General features: G+C 30.2%; 1 non-coding gene across 1 annotated transcript; it reads left to right on the top strand.

Moving 5' to 3' along the window:
- The first annotated feature begins 1,307 nt into the window (after window positions 1-1,307).
- On the top strand, window positions 1,308-1,411 carry LOC124102789 (U6 spliceosomal RNA). The gene has a single exon (XR_006854986.1). It is a non-coding gene; the product is annotated as a U6 spliceosomal RNA (small nuclear RNA).
- Window positions 1,412-17,841: the final 16,430 nt, after the last annotated feature.

Below are 17,841 nucleotides of genomic sequence, written 5' to 3'. Positions count from 1 at the left end.
CTAATGTTCCTAAAAATAATGCATTTATAGAGTTCACTAATCTTATGACTTAAAGTAAGTTTGATTCAGGAGGTTTAAAATGTTTTGTTTTCTAATGCAGTATATTTGAAGTATCTCTGAATTAGAGAATGTTTTATAATATTTTAGCTAAAGGAAATAAAATGCCACCAAATAAACACAAATAAATAGGAATATATAGAGATATATAGATATAATAAAATATTTGCAAAAATTACAATTGTTTAATTAAACATTTATGCCTTTATAATATCTAACAAATGTAGATTTTTAAAGTATATCTTAATTCTAGACATAAATTTCCAGTGTCCAAAACTAAGATTTATTTGTGTGCCTTATTATTATTAAATTATTTCTATTATATTTGAGATGGAGATTGAATGCAGGGGTTCTCTCAACCTTGGAGCCATAACTCCAGCCCTTTTTATATTTTTTCAGACAAGATCTCATTAAGTTGCTGAGGCTGGCCTTGGACTTGTGATCTTCTTGCCATCAGCCTACTGAGATTAAAGGTATGTGCCACCATGCTCTTCTGGTATCTCATTATTATAATATATTTTTGACATGAAATAATATTAGAGAATATTTCTCAATATAGTTTCATAATTCAGATATCAAGAAATTAACAAAAGTAAAATCATAAAATACGTTTGATGAAATCCCCCATGTTTAGGTCTTTTAAAGAGGTTATATGATTCTTAGAACACAAATATTGCTCTTCCTTTACATTTTTTCTTTAAATGTATCAATATACCCATATACAGTAAGTTTTTATGTAAAATAAATATTTCATTAATTTCATCATTTTTAGATAAAAAGCATTGCATTTTTGTTTATTACTTCTTTAAATATATTTGTAAATTTAGATTATTTTACTTGTACTAATAACCATAACAATGATTGACATACTATATGTTTTATATTATTAAAACATTTGTCTCTACAACTTTAGGAAATAGCTTTAATTAACACCATTTTATAGATGAGAATGTTGTAATTTAGATCAGCTGAGTAACTGTCCAAAGTCTCATGTTCACCGAATTTCAGAATCAGGCTATATCTCAGTTCTCTGTGACTTCAACATGAAGTTAAGCTATAATGAAAATTTTTGTTTATAGATACATTGAAATTGATGCTTCTTAATTATTTTTCCTGTCAGTACCTTTCTTACATTAAAATAAAATGTGTCAGTCAGAATTGTTTTTATATTTTTTACTTGAACAAAAGGTAATAATGTACATATATTTACAGCAAGTCAAAATATTTTCAGCACCATCAGAGCATAAGTGGTAGCTTTAGCTATGCATATACTACAACTAGGAAGATACAGAGAAGACTAGCACGACTCCTAAGCAAGGATGACCTGAAAATTCATGAAGAATTCCTTAAATTTTTGTGATTGGAGAAGTACTCCAAAGAAACTACTGGTTTTGGCCCAATGTTAGAACCACACTGTTCAATTAGTAGTCACATGTACCTTATTAAAACTTTTATGATAAATGCATACCCTCAGTTGTATTAGCTACATTGGAAGTGTTCATGTGACTAATAGATTCTTTATTGAACACTACAGAGATATGGAACATTTCCATCACTGCACAAAGTTCTTCCAGATAGGACTGCATTAGAATATTTTCATACTGATTTTCTTCAGATTGATTAATTTTTATTATTTGGTAATGTCAGTGCCTTAACTTAATAGGTTGTAATGTTTCATTTAAACTCTTGAAGATACCATTGTTCAGTTTTTATCTTCTTCATGTCAAGCATATATCACTCTGCTCATTTTTTTTCAGTTTCCAATAGTTTGTCCTCCACATCAGCTTCTTACAAAAAAAATGAATGAACTGATCAATACTATGGTCTGAACATATCTGTCTCCTCCAAATTCATATACTGAAATCCTGATAATAAAGGTGATGGTAGTAAGAGATGGTGCCTTTCAGAGGTGACAAAGTCAGGAGGGAAGAGCCCTAGGAATGAGATGGGATCCCTTATAAATGAGATTGAGGGAGCTTGTTTGCCCCCTCTGCATTGGATGCAGTAACAAGGCACTGATGACAATGTAGAGAGCACCTCACTGAGCACTGAATCTAATGTTGCCTTGGTCTTGGACTTCCCAGACTCCTAAACTGTGAGCAATAAATTCCTAATCTAAATTTTAAATTTGTAAACTACTCATCCTTGCTAGCACAGTGGCACACCTAGAGTCCCAGCTACTCAGGAGAGTGAGATAGGAGGACCTCTTGAGGCCAGGGGTTCCATGTCAACTTTAGGCAGCACAATGAGACCTTGTCAAAAAAAAATTTCCTGGACCAGCCACATATACTTCCGTAGTGTTATGATATTGAACAGGGGGTAAGAAGCCTAGTTCCAGTTCAGCCATGAGGTTTTGAGGGTAAAGAGCACAGTATACTGTGGTGTGCTCTTTCTTTAAAGGATCTGTATTGTTTTTATTCTGCCTGAAAATCTTTTTCTACTTTAATCACTTATTTGATAATTTACAAAAAAAAGTTTTATCAAGATATAACCTCATTGTTAAGTCAAGATGCTTTTGTATAATAAAAAGTCTGGGACTTTTTTGTAGGTAATGATATTCTTTTATATATATATATATATATATATATATATATATTATGTTTATGTTATATATATATATATATATATATATATATATATACACACACACACACACACACACACATATATATATATATTCTGTTATGTTACTCTACAGTTAGATGATTTGGAGTTTTTAAAACATTTTACACTTTATATGTGACACATAATCTTTGTCTTCCATTTTTGTACTAGGAATATCATCTAATATGCATGATTATCCTGAACATTAAATTAAACAATACAAAGTTTCATTTAACTAATTGAATGCTTACTTTCTGTTTTTGTTTTGTTTTAGCAATGCAAAGCAATTCAAAGCATTTAGAGTTTATATTTCTATTTATTTTCTTTTTCTTATTACTGCTAAAGTGAAAATATTTCAGCATGGGGAACAAAGAACTATTTATTTTGTCATTTTTTTTTCAAAACTTGAAACAACAATCATATTGAAATAGTGTATGTGAATTGATTTTAATGTAATAATTTAACAATATTTATTTTTGTGGAAAAATTCTCTCATATGTTTTATAGTATCACACAGTAAAAATGTCAATTTATGAAAAATATGGTAGATACTATTTAAATTTCTTTCTATTGAAATAGTATACATATACACATATATATTTAGTGTTGCTCTGCATCTGACATATTTGCTAAAATTGTGAATCAGTTTGTTCTGCCACATGGAAAACAGTGAGATATTTGAGGGAACTTATGGTTCAAATAATCGAGCATAATTGAATACAACTGAGCTCTGTATACATGACCCTAGAGAATAGTATTCTTGTAACAACCACTCAAGCAAGATCTAATAAGCTCTGCTTCTACAGGCCAAGTGACTTTTTGAACACACAAAAAGTGAAATGACCATGAATTATATTGCCAGAAATGTTTCATTATCCTCCTGGAATGGAATTTATAATGAATGCAAACCCCAGAGCTCCACATGTTCTTCTTCATCATTAATATGAATGAAACAAGATGAACAGCAAATTTATCTTAGAAATACTGGGGTCACTAAAATTATTCTTGAAATATCATGCAGGTAGATGTTTGATAGCATTGATTTAATAAGTTATGAAATTTGATAGTTACTAACTATTATGATTTATTTTTTACTTAATTATACATTAATGATCATTCTATTTATGCTGTTTTTAGACACCTGAAAACTCTAACTGCCCATTAAAATCCTGAAGTACATTGCAGTCAGCATTTGTTCCTTACTTATATTTTTTGTTTTCTAATAAAATTTTCCTTATTTTACAAGAAATATATTTTAGCTAAGCAAATGCTATTGATAAAATCAATGTTATTTTTTGTTCAAATTCCCAATATATGATTTTTACCCCCCACACCTCCCCCCACTTCTCTAATTTTACTTCTTTCACTATATTTGCCGAATCTTGATCTGTTACTTAGAGATAAGTATCTACTTGTATAATAATAATATTTCTCCAATACCAAAAATGCAAAATCAACTTTAAGATTCTACACATAATCTTATGGAAATTGTTTTCAAGCCAGTAATCAACATGACTTTACATTCTACTCAAGATCAGTTGTATGAGAGTGTAGATTGAACTTCAGAAACAATAAATCACAAATCTTATATTTTACTTCATATATTTTTAATTTAATATTTATTATTTTTCTTAAATTCCTAAAATTTTCCACTATTTGTATAGAAATTGTTGCTTACATTATAATTCTGTAATCTGCAAAAGAATAATGCAATATATTACATAAATCATTTTTCTGGGTAGTTCTTTCATCGTTTTTTAAACATTATCCTTGGGATTCTGATTTTGTGCCTATTTTGATGCTAGCCACCTTAATATATGAATGCTGTGTGTATATAATAGCACACATATGTGTAAATTGTTCATATTGCAGAAACTTACTGATTATTCCAACATAGTATTAGTTAAGTGCCTCTAAAATTGTTTTTGTGTCTCTTAGCCAGCCTTTATATATATATATATATATATATATATATATATATATATAGAGAGAGAGAGAGAGAGAGAGAGAGAGAGAGAATAAAACAAAAATACTGTTAACTCTCCTGGACAACATTCAATTAAAAATAAATAAACTATGCCACCTGGAAAATTGGGACTTTAAAATAGCCAAAACCATGATCACTTATGATTTCACAGGACTCTTGCAAGTTGAACAAGTCTTAGTTTATGAAAAAGACTTCATCATAGAATTATGCAAAAATGGGCTTAACATATGAATGAAAGCTTAATTTTATCAATGAAATTTGTTCATTTCTTGCAAATATAGTTTAACAATGAATTGAGCTCTTCATGTCCACTTGACAGTATATTTTCAGGTAATTTGGGAAAAAAAAAACAATAAACAATGAACATGCTTAGGTGATAAATAATTTGTTAATTAAATTGAAAGTTCTCTCAAATTTTTAATTGGACTTTGTTTAATAAAAGGGGCTGATATTTTGCTGAAGTGCTACTTTAACTACAAACACATCTACTGATAAGGTAGCAATTTTGGAATAAATAGATAGCAGACAGCTATGCTAAAACTAACAGCTTATACCAGAAAGGGCAACCAGCAGCAGTAAACTGGGTTTTGATGTTGATTAACTTGCTTCTTATTTTGTCTTAATTTCCTTCAGAGCAAAGTGATTTTACCATGATTCTGTAATTGTCTATCCTACAGTAAATTATATATTTCTCATATTTTTTTAATATTAATGAAAGTTACATTATAATAAATATCATATGTGTAAGAAGAGTTGATATGAATAAACATGAATTAAAAATAATGTCAAATATTTATATTGAAATCTAATAGTCGTGAAGGAAAATATCCTTGGAGATTAATTTGATGCCTTTCTTCCAAAAACTGGTAATGAAATCAAGTCAATACAATGAATATCTAGTGAGCAGATCCCATATGTTTTTAAGACATAGACAAGCCCTTTTATGGACCTACCGTAAGTGATTGAAAACTCTATAATACATCCATCAACTATAAAATGAAAATGTTACTTAAATATGTGTAATAATTATAGAGCCTATATCTCATTGTGTTCAAGTAATCCCCTCAGATTATTCTCCTCAGAAAAAGACACTGAAGAGCTAAAGTAGATGTATGCTTGATTTGGTCTATAATGTTGAAAGAAATAGATAAAGAAATTATCTAAGAAAATATTTGAAGAAAAATTCTCCATCAAGAGGGTAACAGATGTTGTCTTACCTCCTTCTTCTCTCCATTAGGTGCAAAAATGTAAGTCTTGGGAACAGAGAATTGTCTTCCAGTAGAAAGGTCCCAGAAAAACACAAAGGATTTGCATAATTTTTAGACAAGAAGAAATATTTGCAAAAGGTAGCCTTTGGGAAAGCTTCAACCTTCCCCTCTGTAGTTGAGATCAACAACAAACTCATTCAATCCACTTTCCATAACCTCCTAGCTGCTTCTGTATAATGGAATCCTGAGCAATCATAGATAGAATAATAGATGTTACTGGTTTAGTTTCCCTTAGGAGGTTGTCAAAGGGACAGTTTTATTATCCTCAAGTTGTAGCTGATCCGTTGTAAGCTTGCTTTACAAATGGATATACTGGATAGCACAGAGTTGTTATGGGTATTGATCTTAGTAGATGTAACTGTAAGATCTGGTATAGATTCATTATGTTTCAACCAACTAATAACAGTGGGATTTCATCACATCAACTTATCCTGCTCATATAGTACAGAGGACTAATTTCTTTTCCTTACAGAATAGGCATAAAGAAGAAGTGTGTGTGTGTGTGTGTGTGTGTGTGTGTGTGTGTGTTTTCCTGTGTTTTAAAGTGTTGTATAGAGTAAGGAAGCCCTAAAGGAAGTAAAGGAAAATCATCAGAACACTATATAGATAAAAACAGCAATGTGTAACTATGTATCATCAGTAAGATTGCAAAATTCATTGAAGTATCAGATTAATATAAGCAAAAATTTAGATCTGTTTAATTTGACCTATAGAAATCATTTTTGGATGTTATAATTCTTAATTTGAATGTCTAAGAAATATTAGTAATATAAATCATAATCTCTAAATTCTTAAAATTTTTATGACATTTGGAAAACTGATGCTAATAAAATTCCATGCTTCATAAAGATTTTTACTCAAATAAAATACAAATACTTGAATTAGTATACAAATATTTAATTTTTTGCTGTTTTACTTGTATGATATATTGCAAAATACAACGAAAATTTGTAAAATGTGACAAGTAGGAGATTTTAAGCTGGGATATAAAGAAAACATGAGTTTATATTGTGGGAGACATGGAAAAGCAGTATTAGAAATGAATAGTAGTTTGGTAGATAGAGCTATAATGAATGGTTAGAGTATGGAAACCATGAAAATGTAGCAGAAGTTATTGCTACAATTTTTTTGAATTTCTCCAAGCGTCCTTACCCATTCAAAAGGAAGAAGGAAGAAGGAGGAGGATGTGAAGTTTAACTTGGTTCTTAATCAAAAAAGCAGAATAGATACAGAGACAAAAGGAAAATTAAGATAGATATTTGTTTTCCCTATAAAGCTGAAACCAAGATTTCTCAGCTATTCTCCTTCTAAGAAGAAACATTTACTACATAATTTGACTTCTGTTCGGAAATCTCATGTAATTAAATATGAAAGTAGCTTGGGTCAACTAAATTTTCCTGATATAACTTTCTATAAAAGCTGTACATTTGTTTTTTATTTTACAAAATTTGTAGGAATAGGGGTTCTGAAAAATTGGGAAGATTTCTTTTTTTTTTTTTTACTTTTTTTTGAAAGGAATATAGAAGACTTACTGTTAAAATAATTCATCTTCGTCTTGAAATAAAACCATAAATATTCTAAAAATAGACAGCCTACATGTAGGTCCATATGAGGGGCTCAGTAAGGTTAAAGGAAATTAGATATGCAGATGATGGGGATTAATGTTGTACTTCAATTTGTTTGAGCTTTACTTAAAAAAGGACAATTTTGTTTTGCTTATCATTACTTTGGTTCCAAATAAAACATTAAAAAATGCTTCAACTTAATAAACTGAAATTTTATTTCATTGAATAATAAGCTATAAAAATTGTCTCTGTGAGTTTTAGAAAAAGCTTTAGAGAGGTTCATATTCAATTTATTGAATCATGTGCAAATGTGTATAAACACATATGAATATAAATTGACACTTCTTGGGCATGTTGATATTTACTCATGTGTTTCATAATATTATAATAACATGAGCAATTTCATCCAACTTTACTTTGTAGTTGTTGATTCTTTGCTTTTTGCATTGCTCAGGATCAAACCTAAGGCTTCACATGTGGTAGGCAAGTTCTCTGCTTCTGAATTATATCCCTAGCCAACATGAGCACATTTAAATGAATTAATGTATGGATCATATACAATCCTGGTGAAGAACATTTCTCTGAAGAGTGGTTATGTGTTCGTTTTTCCAGGAATTCAGGCAGTGTCAATAATCAGAGACCGACATTTATGAAAATTTTAAGTTAAACACTGTTATTTAGCTTTTCCTATCTATAACAAAATGTCTAAGGCAAGAAAATAAAGAAAATAGGTTTATGCAGGACATAGTTCTAGATGTTCAAGAACATGGCACCTACGTAGGCTTATGCCAATTCAGGGTCCTCTTGGCTGTGTTAAATCATGGTGGATGGTAATGACAGGAATGCATGCAACAGCAAGTGATCCCATCCCAGAAAAGAAAGAAGAGAGAACTGGTGGTGCCAAGATCAGCTTTTTACAATAACATTCCTGCAAGACCTACTAAGGAGTTGTATGTGAAGTTCATTAATGTCTTCTGAGGGAAGAGTCCCCAGTGATCTAAGGACCTTCCACTAGATCCCACTCTTTTTAAAAAATACTTTTTATTTGTTTATTTTTATGTGGTGCCAGGGATAGAACCCAGTGCTTCAGGCAGGCTAGGCAAGTGCTCTATCACTGAGCCAAAACCCCAGCCCTAAATCCCCTTTCTTAAAGAGTCACATCACCTCCCTATACTGCCACCCTGGGGACCAAACTCCCAACACATGAATGTTTAGGGGGACACAGTTGGATCATATACAAATCACAGCATGCATTTCGTACCATATAATTTCAAATTCAAAGCTATGTGTTTTACAGGTTACGGTTACAAATTATCTAGAGATTATTTTTTCCCAACCAATAATGCAGGTAGTTAAAGAGGTGCTTCTTTATTTTCCTTCACTTGCAGTTAGTTTTTTTTTTTCTTTGTTTCTTCTTTCTCTACTTTTTACTAATTATGATGTCATTTGATGATTCCTGATTTATGTGAAATCTACTTTCAACTTCCATCTCCCAGGTGCAGAGATCTCATGTCCTTCTCCTGTGTCATAGGCATTTAAGACCCTTTTGCTGCTAGAGAATCATTTGTTTCATCTCAGAGCAGCCAATACATTCTTTCAGTCATGTGCTGAGTGAACTTGTTTATGGTCTACTGTATTAGCGGCATTAAGAGTTTTAATCCAAAAATAATAAAGTAAAGAGTTTTAATTTAATTTTATTTTAAACTATGCATTTATAGAAATGTTAAAATGTCAAGCCTTTGCAGCAGGAAGAACTTCTGGGTGTCTCTTTAACAGGCTGCTAGAACTAGTAACTTTTATTCTTGGTTTTGATTTTTGAGCTGCTGGGAATTGAATTCACAGCCTTGCATATTACTAGGCATGTGCTGTATCACTGAGCTATATTTCTAGCTCTCCAAAGTTCTCATTTTGGATCATTAAATATTTAAACTTTTAAAATAATTTCTTCTGCATGAACTCTTCTCTTAAAATTAATTACTTCCTATAATATAATATAATTGACATTTTACATGAAATACTTTAATTATTTTAGATTGACAAATTTCTCGTTTTACAGTTATATTATTAAATACTAAGCAATCTAAATTTTATTGAGTATCTACCATATTCTGTGCACTCTTCTCTGTACCAAGGATATATCAATAAACCAAATATTCTTTTTCCTTATTTAGTTTGCATTCTAGTGGAGACTTCATGTTACAAACAAAAAACAAGTGTGCAATGTGTTTTCTAAAAAATATCCTTAATGAAGAATATACAACAGTTACTAATAGGGCATTATGTAAAAATGTGGATGTGTAACCAATGTGATTCTGCAATCTGTATTTGGGGTAAAATTGGGAGTTCATAACCAACTTGAATCTAATGTATGAAATATGATATGTCAAGAGCTTTATAATGTTTTGAACAACCAATAAAAAAAATAAAGAATTTTAAGGAGTACTTTAAAAAAAAAAGAATATATATTTTCCTCCTCTCTTGAAGTTGGGAATAGCTTCTATAACTCTCAATGGCATAGAATTGGCAAGTGAGGCAGATGTCATCTTGTATTCTTACCTTGCATAATTGAAACAATGGTATCATAATTCTACTACATAATACCAATCTTTTTCCTCTTTAGTTCTTTATCCCTTGCTTTCTTTTACTTTGCACTTTCCTGGTCTATCTGTGCTCTATATCAATCATAGTTCAACACATAAAACTCCTATAGCTATTTCAAGGGAATTAGATGATCAATTGTGTTTGGAAAGGCTGGGTACAGGAAAGTCAGGGAATCACCACCCCACTAACTCCTAGGTAATATGACCCTCGTGGTAATCCAGAATTGAGAAAACTTCTCCTGTATTGACTTTCACCACTGCAACTGCACAATCATGGTCCAGGTGTATGGACACTGGAAGTGGAGCTCAGTAATCACAAATACATCTAATAAAATTTGCCTGCCAGATCCCACAACTGCAGGAAGATAGCAACTGCTGTACCTCTAAATTTTGTACAATTGTACTTCATTCATAGAATCTAGTACTTCAGGAACCTAATTTCAAGAGATGATATGAAGTGTGTTCTTACACTCCAGTCACTGCTATGCCGTGAAGGAATGGACTAGATGGGGTGAGGGATGAACAAAATAAACAAAACTTAATATCTATGTTCCTCATATTCAACCTTTCTTTACTATAAGATTTTGAGGTATTTCTTTGAAGTGTCATAGATGATATTATTTCTTAGCCTCAATTTGATAGTTTTTATCTTTATTTGTAAAATTCACTCTTCTCATTTTTGCAAGAATAGGATCAACATGTTTCTTTTGGACTACATTATGCATGAAATGTGTGTGAATGGATATGTTCTCTCATCTTCCCTTTGCCTTATTGTTGGTGATGGAACTAATTTGTTATACTTTTCTGTCTGTAACTCTTATGCTTTAATGTGAAAACAAAATACCAACTATTTTCTTCATTGATATTCTGCACACCTCTCCTCACAATGAGTTGTATCTTTGAACACTTGATTCTTGTCTCTTACTCTTCATCTCCTCATGGACATTTAGAAAGGTTAAATTCTCTTCTTTCTTCTTTTCATCTTTTATCTTCTTCTCACCTTGCTTATCTTTCAGCATGGTGTACTTTTCTAAATAGTGAAGTACTTTTATCTTCAGAACCAGTGTTTATTACTTATGTTATGCATTCTTAAGTTTTGTGTGATATGAGAGTTTAATGCATGGCTCTGCTAGGGGCTGCTAAGGTGGATTGGTTATTACATAATTCTGTCTTAAGAATTTATTAAGAAAATTATTTTCCAATTGTTTTCTAAATGTTAATATAAAATTACATTGTAACTCACATCCTTCCTCTTCTTTGTTTTTTAATCTTTTCCATTTTCTGACTCTCTATTACTATTTAATTATACTTCCAGAGGAAAATAGCAATAGCAATATTTTATTATCAGTTTTAATTATACTTCCAGATGAAAACAACAATAGAAACATTAAATTATCAATTTTAATATCATGTGTAATTTGAATATGTCAACACTTACTAAATATAAAGTGTGTTTTTAAAATAACATATCACATTATACAACACATATGAAATATAAAGTCAAATTGCATTCTAACTCTCATGTAAATTATTAGTAGCAAAATACACAAAGTACAAATCCCATGGAAATAACAAATATTTAGTCAATTAAAAAATTTAAAGTGAAACAATAGGGAATTTTATTGTAATTTTTGGAAGTATACTTGTCATTTATGTCCAAATCAGATCTGGATCATATTTTTTTACTAATTTTCCAACAGCTGAAAAATTCTTTTTAATGGTAATGAAGAAGTATTATAACCTAATTTTAAATACTGTCTCCTTGATTCTCATTTTCTAAAAATCCTCTTTTTCTTAACACTTTTGAGACCTTTGGATTCATTATGTACAGATAAATAATTCAAAATAGAATCAATTACTATATCTTAATATTATCATGTTTATTTTTCATTTAAGAAAGTTTTTACATTGTAAGAATGATTAGTCTTACAAAACACATTATTTATTATCTTTTCTTTATAGAATAGGAAAAAGGATTAATCTTGCAACACACATTGTTATCTGTTCTTTATAGATTCTGATATTATTAGGCACAGTTTCTTGACAAACAATTTTGATGTCTACTTGTCAAAGGTTAAATTTTTAGATTTCATATATTTTGAATATATAGAATCAATATCATCCTATACTGAAAATACAGGTACTTTATAAATTCAATACATACTGGAACATAGTATTTTTTAAATTGGGCATTATAATAATTACAGTCACTATTATCATCATTGCTATTATTTTTATATTTATTTTATATATTTTTATATTGACAGATGTTACCCAAGAAAGGGTGAAGATTATGTGTGAGCTCTGTTGTCTTAAAGAAAGAAGAGAAGGTAGCCTAAATTTTATTTAGAAAGAGGATGGTAGAAGTGACAGAATTAATGCTTACAGAAATAGACATTGACAATATGCCTGACCAAATCTATCTATCTATCTATCACTTTCTTTCAACACTTTTTTTTCTCAGTCTTTGGTGTGAAACATGGGAGCCCAGATTTTTTATTTCTATAATTTGGTTTGAAAATATATGGTTATATTGACACTTAATCATGAGAAGTAGACCTCCAAAATTTTATGCTCATTTATTTACCATCCTATGGTATGCAAAGCCACACACACACACAAACACAAATTGACAGAGAAACTCTTATATCCTAATATATCCACATTACTTCCTCCTTGTCCTTAATTATCCTTCAGCTAAGGATCAGCATGTGACACATTTCTGGAAGTGAAACATAGGTGTATATCATACCATTATCTCTCCCTCAGGTTATTTTAATAGTAGACTTACCTATAATAGTAGACTTCTACAGTGTGCTTTCCATGTAACAGCTATTTTTAGGCTTCTAATCAGATTGTATCACCCTAAACTAGAAAAGTGGCATTGCAAATAAAATGAACACAAGGGTAATGGTAGATATAGTGGAGGCATAGAGAAAAGCATGTGGTTAATAACAATGGATGGAAGATAATGGATATTATCCAGACAGAGAGTGAAAAGTCAAAATTATATATGTTTTAGAAACAATTGTTAAATTGTGATTAGAAAGCAAAATTAATAACAGAGAAAGATAAAAACTTTAGGGAAAAAGATAAAAAGTTATAAACAGAATGTGTTAAAATTTAATTGACTACAGAGAATTCAGAAAAAGAAACGTAATATGTTAGTTGATATATGGCCTGGATTTGCAGGATAAGATTTGCATTAGGAAAACAGATTTAGAATTTATGGTAAGTGAAGGCATACCACTGTATATAATCCTGATAAAGACTCTGAGATGACATGATGAGAGAAGATAGTTTGAGAGAAAGGCTGAAGTGCAGAAATCGTTTTGGGGATATAAGGAAGAACATGAACCAGCAATGACAGCTGAGTAGCAATGGTCAAGTAAGTAATTAGTATAATGAAAAGGAAGGGAACAAATGGTTTCAGGACAGAAAGAGACAATGAAGATCATGAATGGTCTTCATGGAGAATGAGGAAGGAACATAAGTAATCTGTGACCTGAGCAAGAACATTTTATAAGGAATAACAGGGAAGAAAAGAGTTTGCCAAGCATTGTGTGGTAAATGAGAAATGAAAAATGTAGTTGGAAATTATTTAAAAATTTACTTGTTAAGATTGTTGGATGTAGGAAAGAGTGCAATACCAAAGCAAGAATTTGGTATTATTATTCATTTGTTTTTAACCTAACATGTTTAAAGATAGGTGGAGATAAGATAGAAAAGGTTAAAAAATGCATTGCTACAGAGAGGAGATTGAGTACAAATTACACAACTGTTAGAACATAATTCTGGAATAGGTTAGAGGTTAAGCTTACTAGAACAGCAAAGTTGGGGAGTTGAGATTTCAGCGGAAAAGGGCACACACATATCTTCACCAATAAATGTGAAGAAAAATAAAATAGGTGTGTGAGTTTCAGGTGTGTTCATACACTTGTGTGAATGAAGTACCATGGCTTCTATTTTATCACAAAAGTGGAAGAGATGTTCTTTGAAAAGGGTGAATAGTTGAGTTGGAGTTGAAGAATCTGAAGGTTTGAAAGAGTGTGGAGAGAGTGCTGTCTGATTGATTTTTTTATATCGTTGAGATTCTATTTGAAATTGTAGACTCTGACTTTCAACTGGTACTGTATTCCGTGTGACGGGACTTTCTTCAGGTAGCCTCTGTAAATCAGGGTTGGATGCGAACAGAGAGTTAGGTCAAAGCTATTCAAATTTTAAACCTTGGAAATCTTTTGAAATAAGAATTATTCATAAGAAATTATCTGCTACAAGTCTGCACCCCTAACTAAACTTGTACATTTCCTCTTTGGGGCTTAGTTTATATTCCCTATCTATCAGTATTACACTTTTATTGTGTACTAGGTATATTACTGTGTGTCCTATCTCATCTGATACATAATAAGAACTTCTATTTGTACTTGTGGTCCCAATGCCTAACAGATTGTCTTGTATTACCTGTTTACTGCATGATAGAAATGTATAACCTGAAAGAAAATAGTCCTGAGATTTTTATCAAGAGCACTCATGTCAAGGAATATTCTCCCAGATCTGTGCTTGGTTACAAAGGGAAAATGTGGAGCGAATTTGTATGTTTGATCACAACAGAAACATTTATATATTGAAGGATAGGAATTAAACTCATTGAAATATAGAAAATATAAATCTCTGCTGTCCAATACATTCAATCACTAGCCAAAAGATGCTATTAAGTGTTTCATATACAGCTAGTTCAAATTGATATATGCTTTAAAAGCAAAACACAAACTAGATTTTAAAGAATTAGTATAGAAAAAGAATACCATATATCTGTTTAATGTATTATATTGATTTCACATTAAAATAAAATATTTAGATACATTGAATTAAATAAATAAAATATATTACTAAAATTAATCTCACCCATTTATTTCAACTCTGTTTATAAATATAGCTACCATAAAATTTAAAATTACATATCTGGTTCTCATTTATGATTCATTATATTCCTATTAATTCGGACAGTATTGATATAGAAAAATGTATTGAACTAAACAAAGTTGTCTTTTAGAAATATTATTTCTCAGTAATGGTTCTAATGGTCTAAAATCTTGAATAATTCAATTTTCAGGGTTACTGAAATATTCCTATATTTTTTAAAAAAATACTTTTTTAGTTGTACATGGATACATACTTTTATTTTATTTGTTTATTTTTATGTAGTGCCAGAAATCGAACCCAGTGCCTCACTCATGCTAGACAAGTGCTCTACCACTGAGCCACACACAACCCTGGCCCCAACATTTCTACATTCTTCATATGACACATCAAATAACATTTTCAAACTTTTAGTTAAAGTTTATTAAAATAATTGCTAGAAATGTAAAGAGTATCAGAGGCCAATTATTTGAAAATATGGTAAATCAATGTTATTTTAAAATTAATTCTGTGTTTAATAACATCCAGTGTTAGCACTTTGTTCTTCAAAGCCATTGAGTTTCTAACTATAATCAATAGGCATGTTGAGACCATTTAGCAAACTGTTTATTCCTAATCACAATTCTAAGTAAGAAAATATTATTTGCAGTTGCCAAAGTTTTAAGATTAGCATACTAAAATCTGCAGTGAATCTTGTGCATGAATAGCAACAAGGGTAACATGTTTGAAAAGAAAAGTAGTTAAGTAACCCAAAACAACAAAAATTTCAGGAGACTACTTTTCATAGTACGTGATGATTCCCACAGATAATTGAAATGTTAAAAATGTATCCTGTATCTTGATGTCATGTTAACATAACACTGTCAGCTGTTTTATGAAAGAACAGACAGATTTTGGTTATATGTATGTTTACAATATGTGAGCTATATGTTTTCCACTGCTACTACTTCTATGAAATCCTTAATACATATTGACAGCAATAATCTGAAATTCACTGTTAATTTCCATAGTATTTCTTAAACCTGACTTCTATTTTCTTTATACTTAATATTTTTCCATAATCCTATTAAAGTTGTTCAAAATAATATACTTCCAGAATAGAATAATAAATACACAAGAGAAACAATTCACAAAATCCCTCTTAGATAAGTAATTCATAAATACTTTCAAAAGATTTATTACTTTATTTTGTACTTTCCTATAGTTTTTATTTAAAATATTAAAGATACAACCTAACTTTCTATCCTAAAATTATTTTGTGTTATGCGTATGATTTGCACAATAAGCTTTTATTTTACTTATAACTCATTGTATTTTCATGATAAAGAATAGAGTTTGAGCATAAAGACTGAGAGTCATACAGATACCTGCTTTTCTATAAATCAATGAAACCAGAATGAAGAACCCATTATAGCCAGAAATATCAACTTTATGCTGAGAGAAATACTAACTATAAAAAATATGGCAAAACAGATATTTACAAATACCCATCTTGGTGATCATTTTTCTCATTTGTGGTGGTCAAACATTTTGAAGACTTATCATTGCTATTGGTATTTTCCACCTTGAGTTCATCTTCCCAGTGTTAAAGCTGAAAAACTATTTTATCATGATTCCTTGCAACTAAGGTAGGTTTCACCTAACACAGGAATTTTGGCAAGAAATGGAACTTAATGAATATCAGAAATAGTTTTATAAAGAAAATTCTTACAATATTTTGCCTGTCTGATATAATATGTCCAAATATAACATTTGAACAGAGCAATTCAATATAAAATGAAAATACTCTCAGCAAAAATGTATTTCACTTTATATCATAAATGAACAGCAAATACTTTGAAAACTGATCTCTATTACCAAGAGATTGTCATTAGGAATTCAACGACATGTTTGAAGAGGAATAAATCACTGATATTTGACTACATTAAATAAAAGGAGATTATTTAGCTGATAATTTTATTCTGAAAACTATTGAATATTTGACTTAAGTATTCTCATGTTATAATAAATGTTAAATGAAAAATTTATTGGAATTAAGTTATATGAAAAAACATAAAATGTTTTCATCATGGTTTTACTCTGAAGTATTTTTAATTTAATTTTTTAACTGACACATTGAAAACAAAAATATGCATATTTAATAAGATAACATGAAGACAATGCATGTATCACTGTGTAATACTTAAATCAGGTTAAGCATATCTATCTGTTCAAATGTTTCTCATTTTCTTAAGTGAAAACATACAATCTCCTTTCTTCTAGCTTTTGTGAAATGTGCAGTATATTATCATTTTCTATAGTAACTGTACTGTACAATAGCACACCAGAATTACTTACTTACTCCTTATCTAACAGCAGCTTAGTACCTGCTCACCAAACTTCCCCTATTCTTCCCTTAGATAATTAATACTATCATTGAAAATAAATGTGACTATTAACAGAATACAATATACCCATGAATTTTATTTCAGTACTATTTTCCATATTAGCTTTGTCCAAGAGAAATAAAATGTGAATCACAGATTTCAGCCACATATGCATTTCTAAACTTTCTATTAGTAAAACTTTGGGAAATTAAAATGAATTAGACTATATCGATGTTAATATATTTTACTTAACAAAATAGATCTAAACTATATTTCTTGTAAAGTATAATCAAGATAAAAATTCGAAGTTTCAAAAGTTTTATGCTAAGACTTCTCAATCCATGGTCTACTTTACATAGCCTATCAGAATTCAGACTAGGCATGTGCTCAATTCCATGGCATCCTGTTTTAGAAGTGTTTAGATAGTGTTTTATTTAGATACTGCATCTTTTGCTAAGGTAGGCCACACCCTCA

This window comes from Marmota monax, unplaced genomic scaffold (assembly GCF_021218885.2).
Source record: "Marmota monax isolate L192 unplaced genomic scaffold, Marmota_monax_Labrador192_F-V1.1 WCK01_AAM20220418_F8-fsc00002, whole genome shotgun sequence".
NCBI classification, from domain to species: Eukaryota; Metazoa; Chordata; class Mammalia; order Rodentia; family Sciuridae; genus Marmota; species Marmota monax.
The sequence above is the reverse complement of the archived record's forward strand: the minus strand, read 5'-3'. Positions and strand labels throughout refer to the sequence as shown.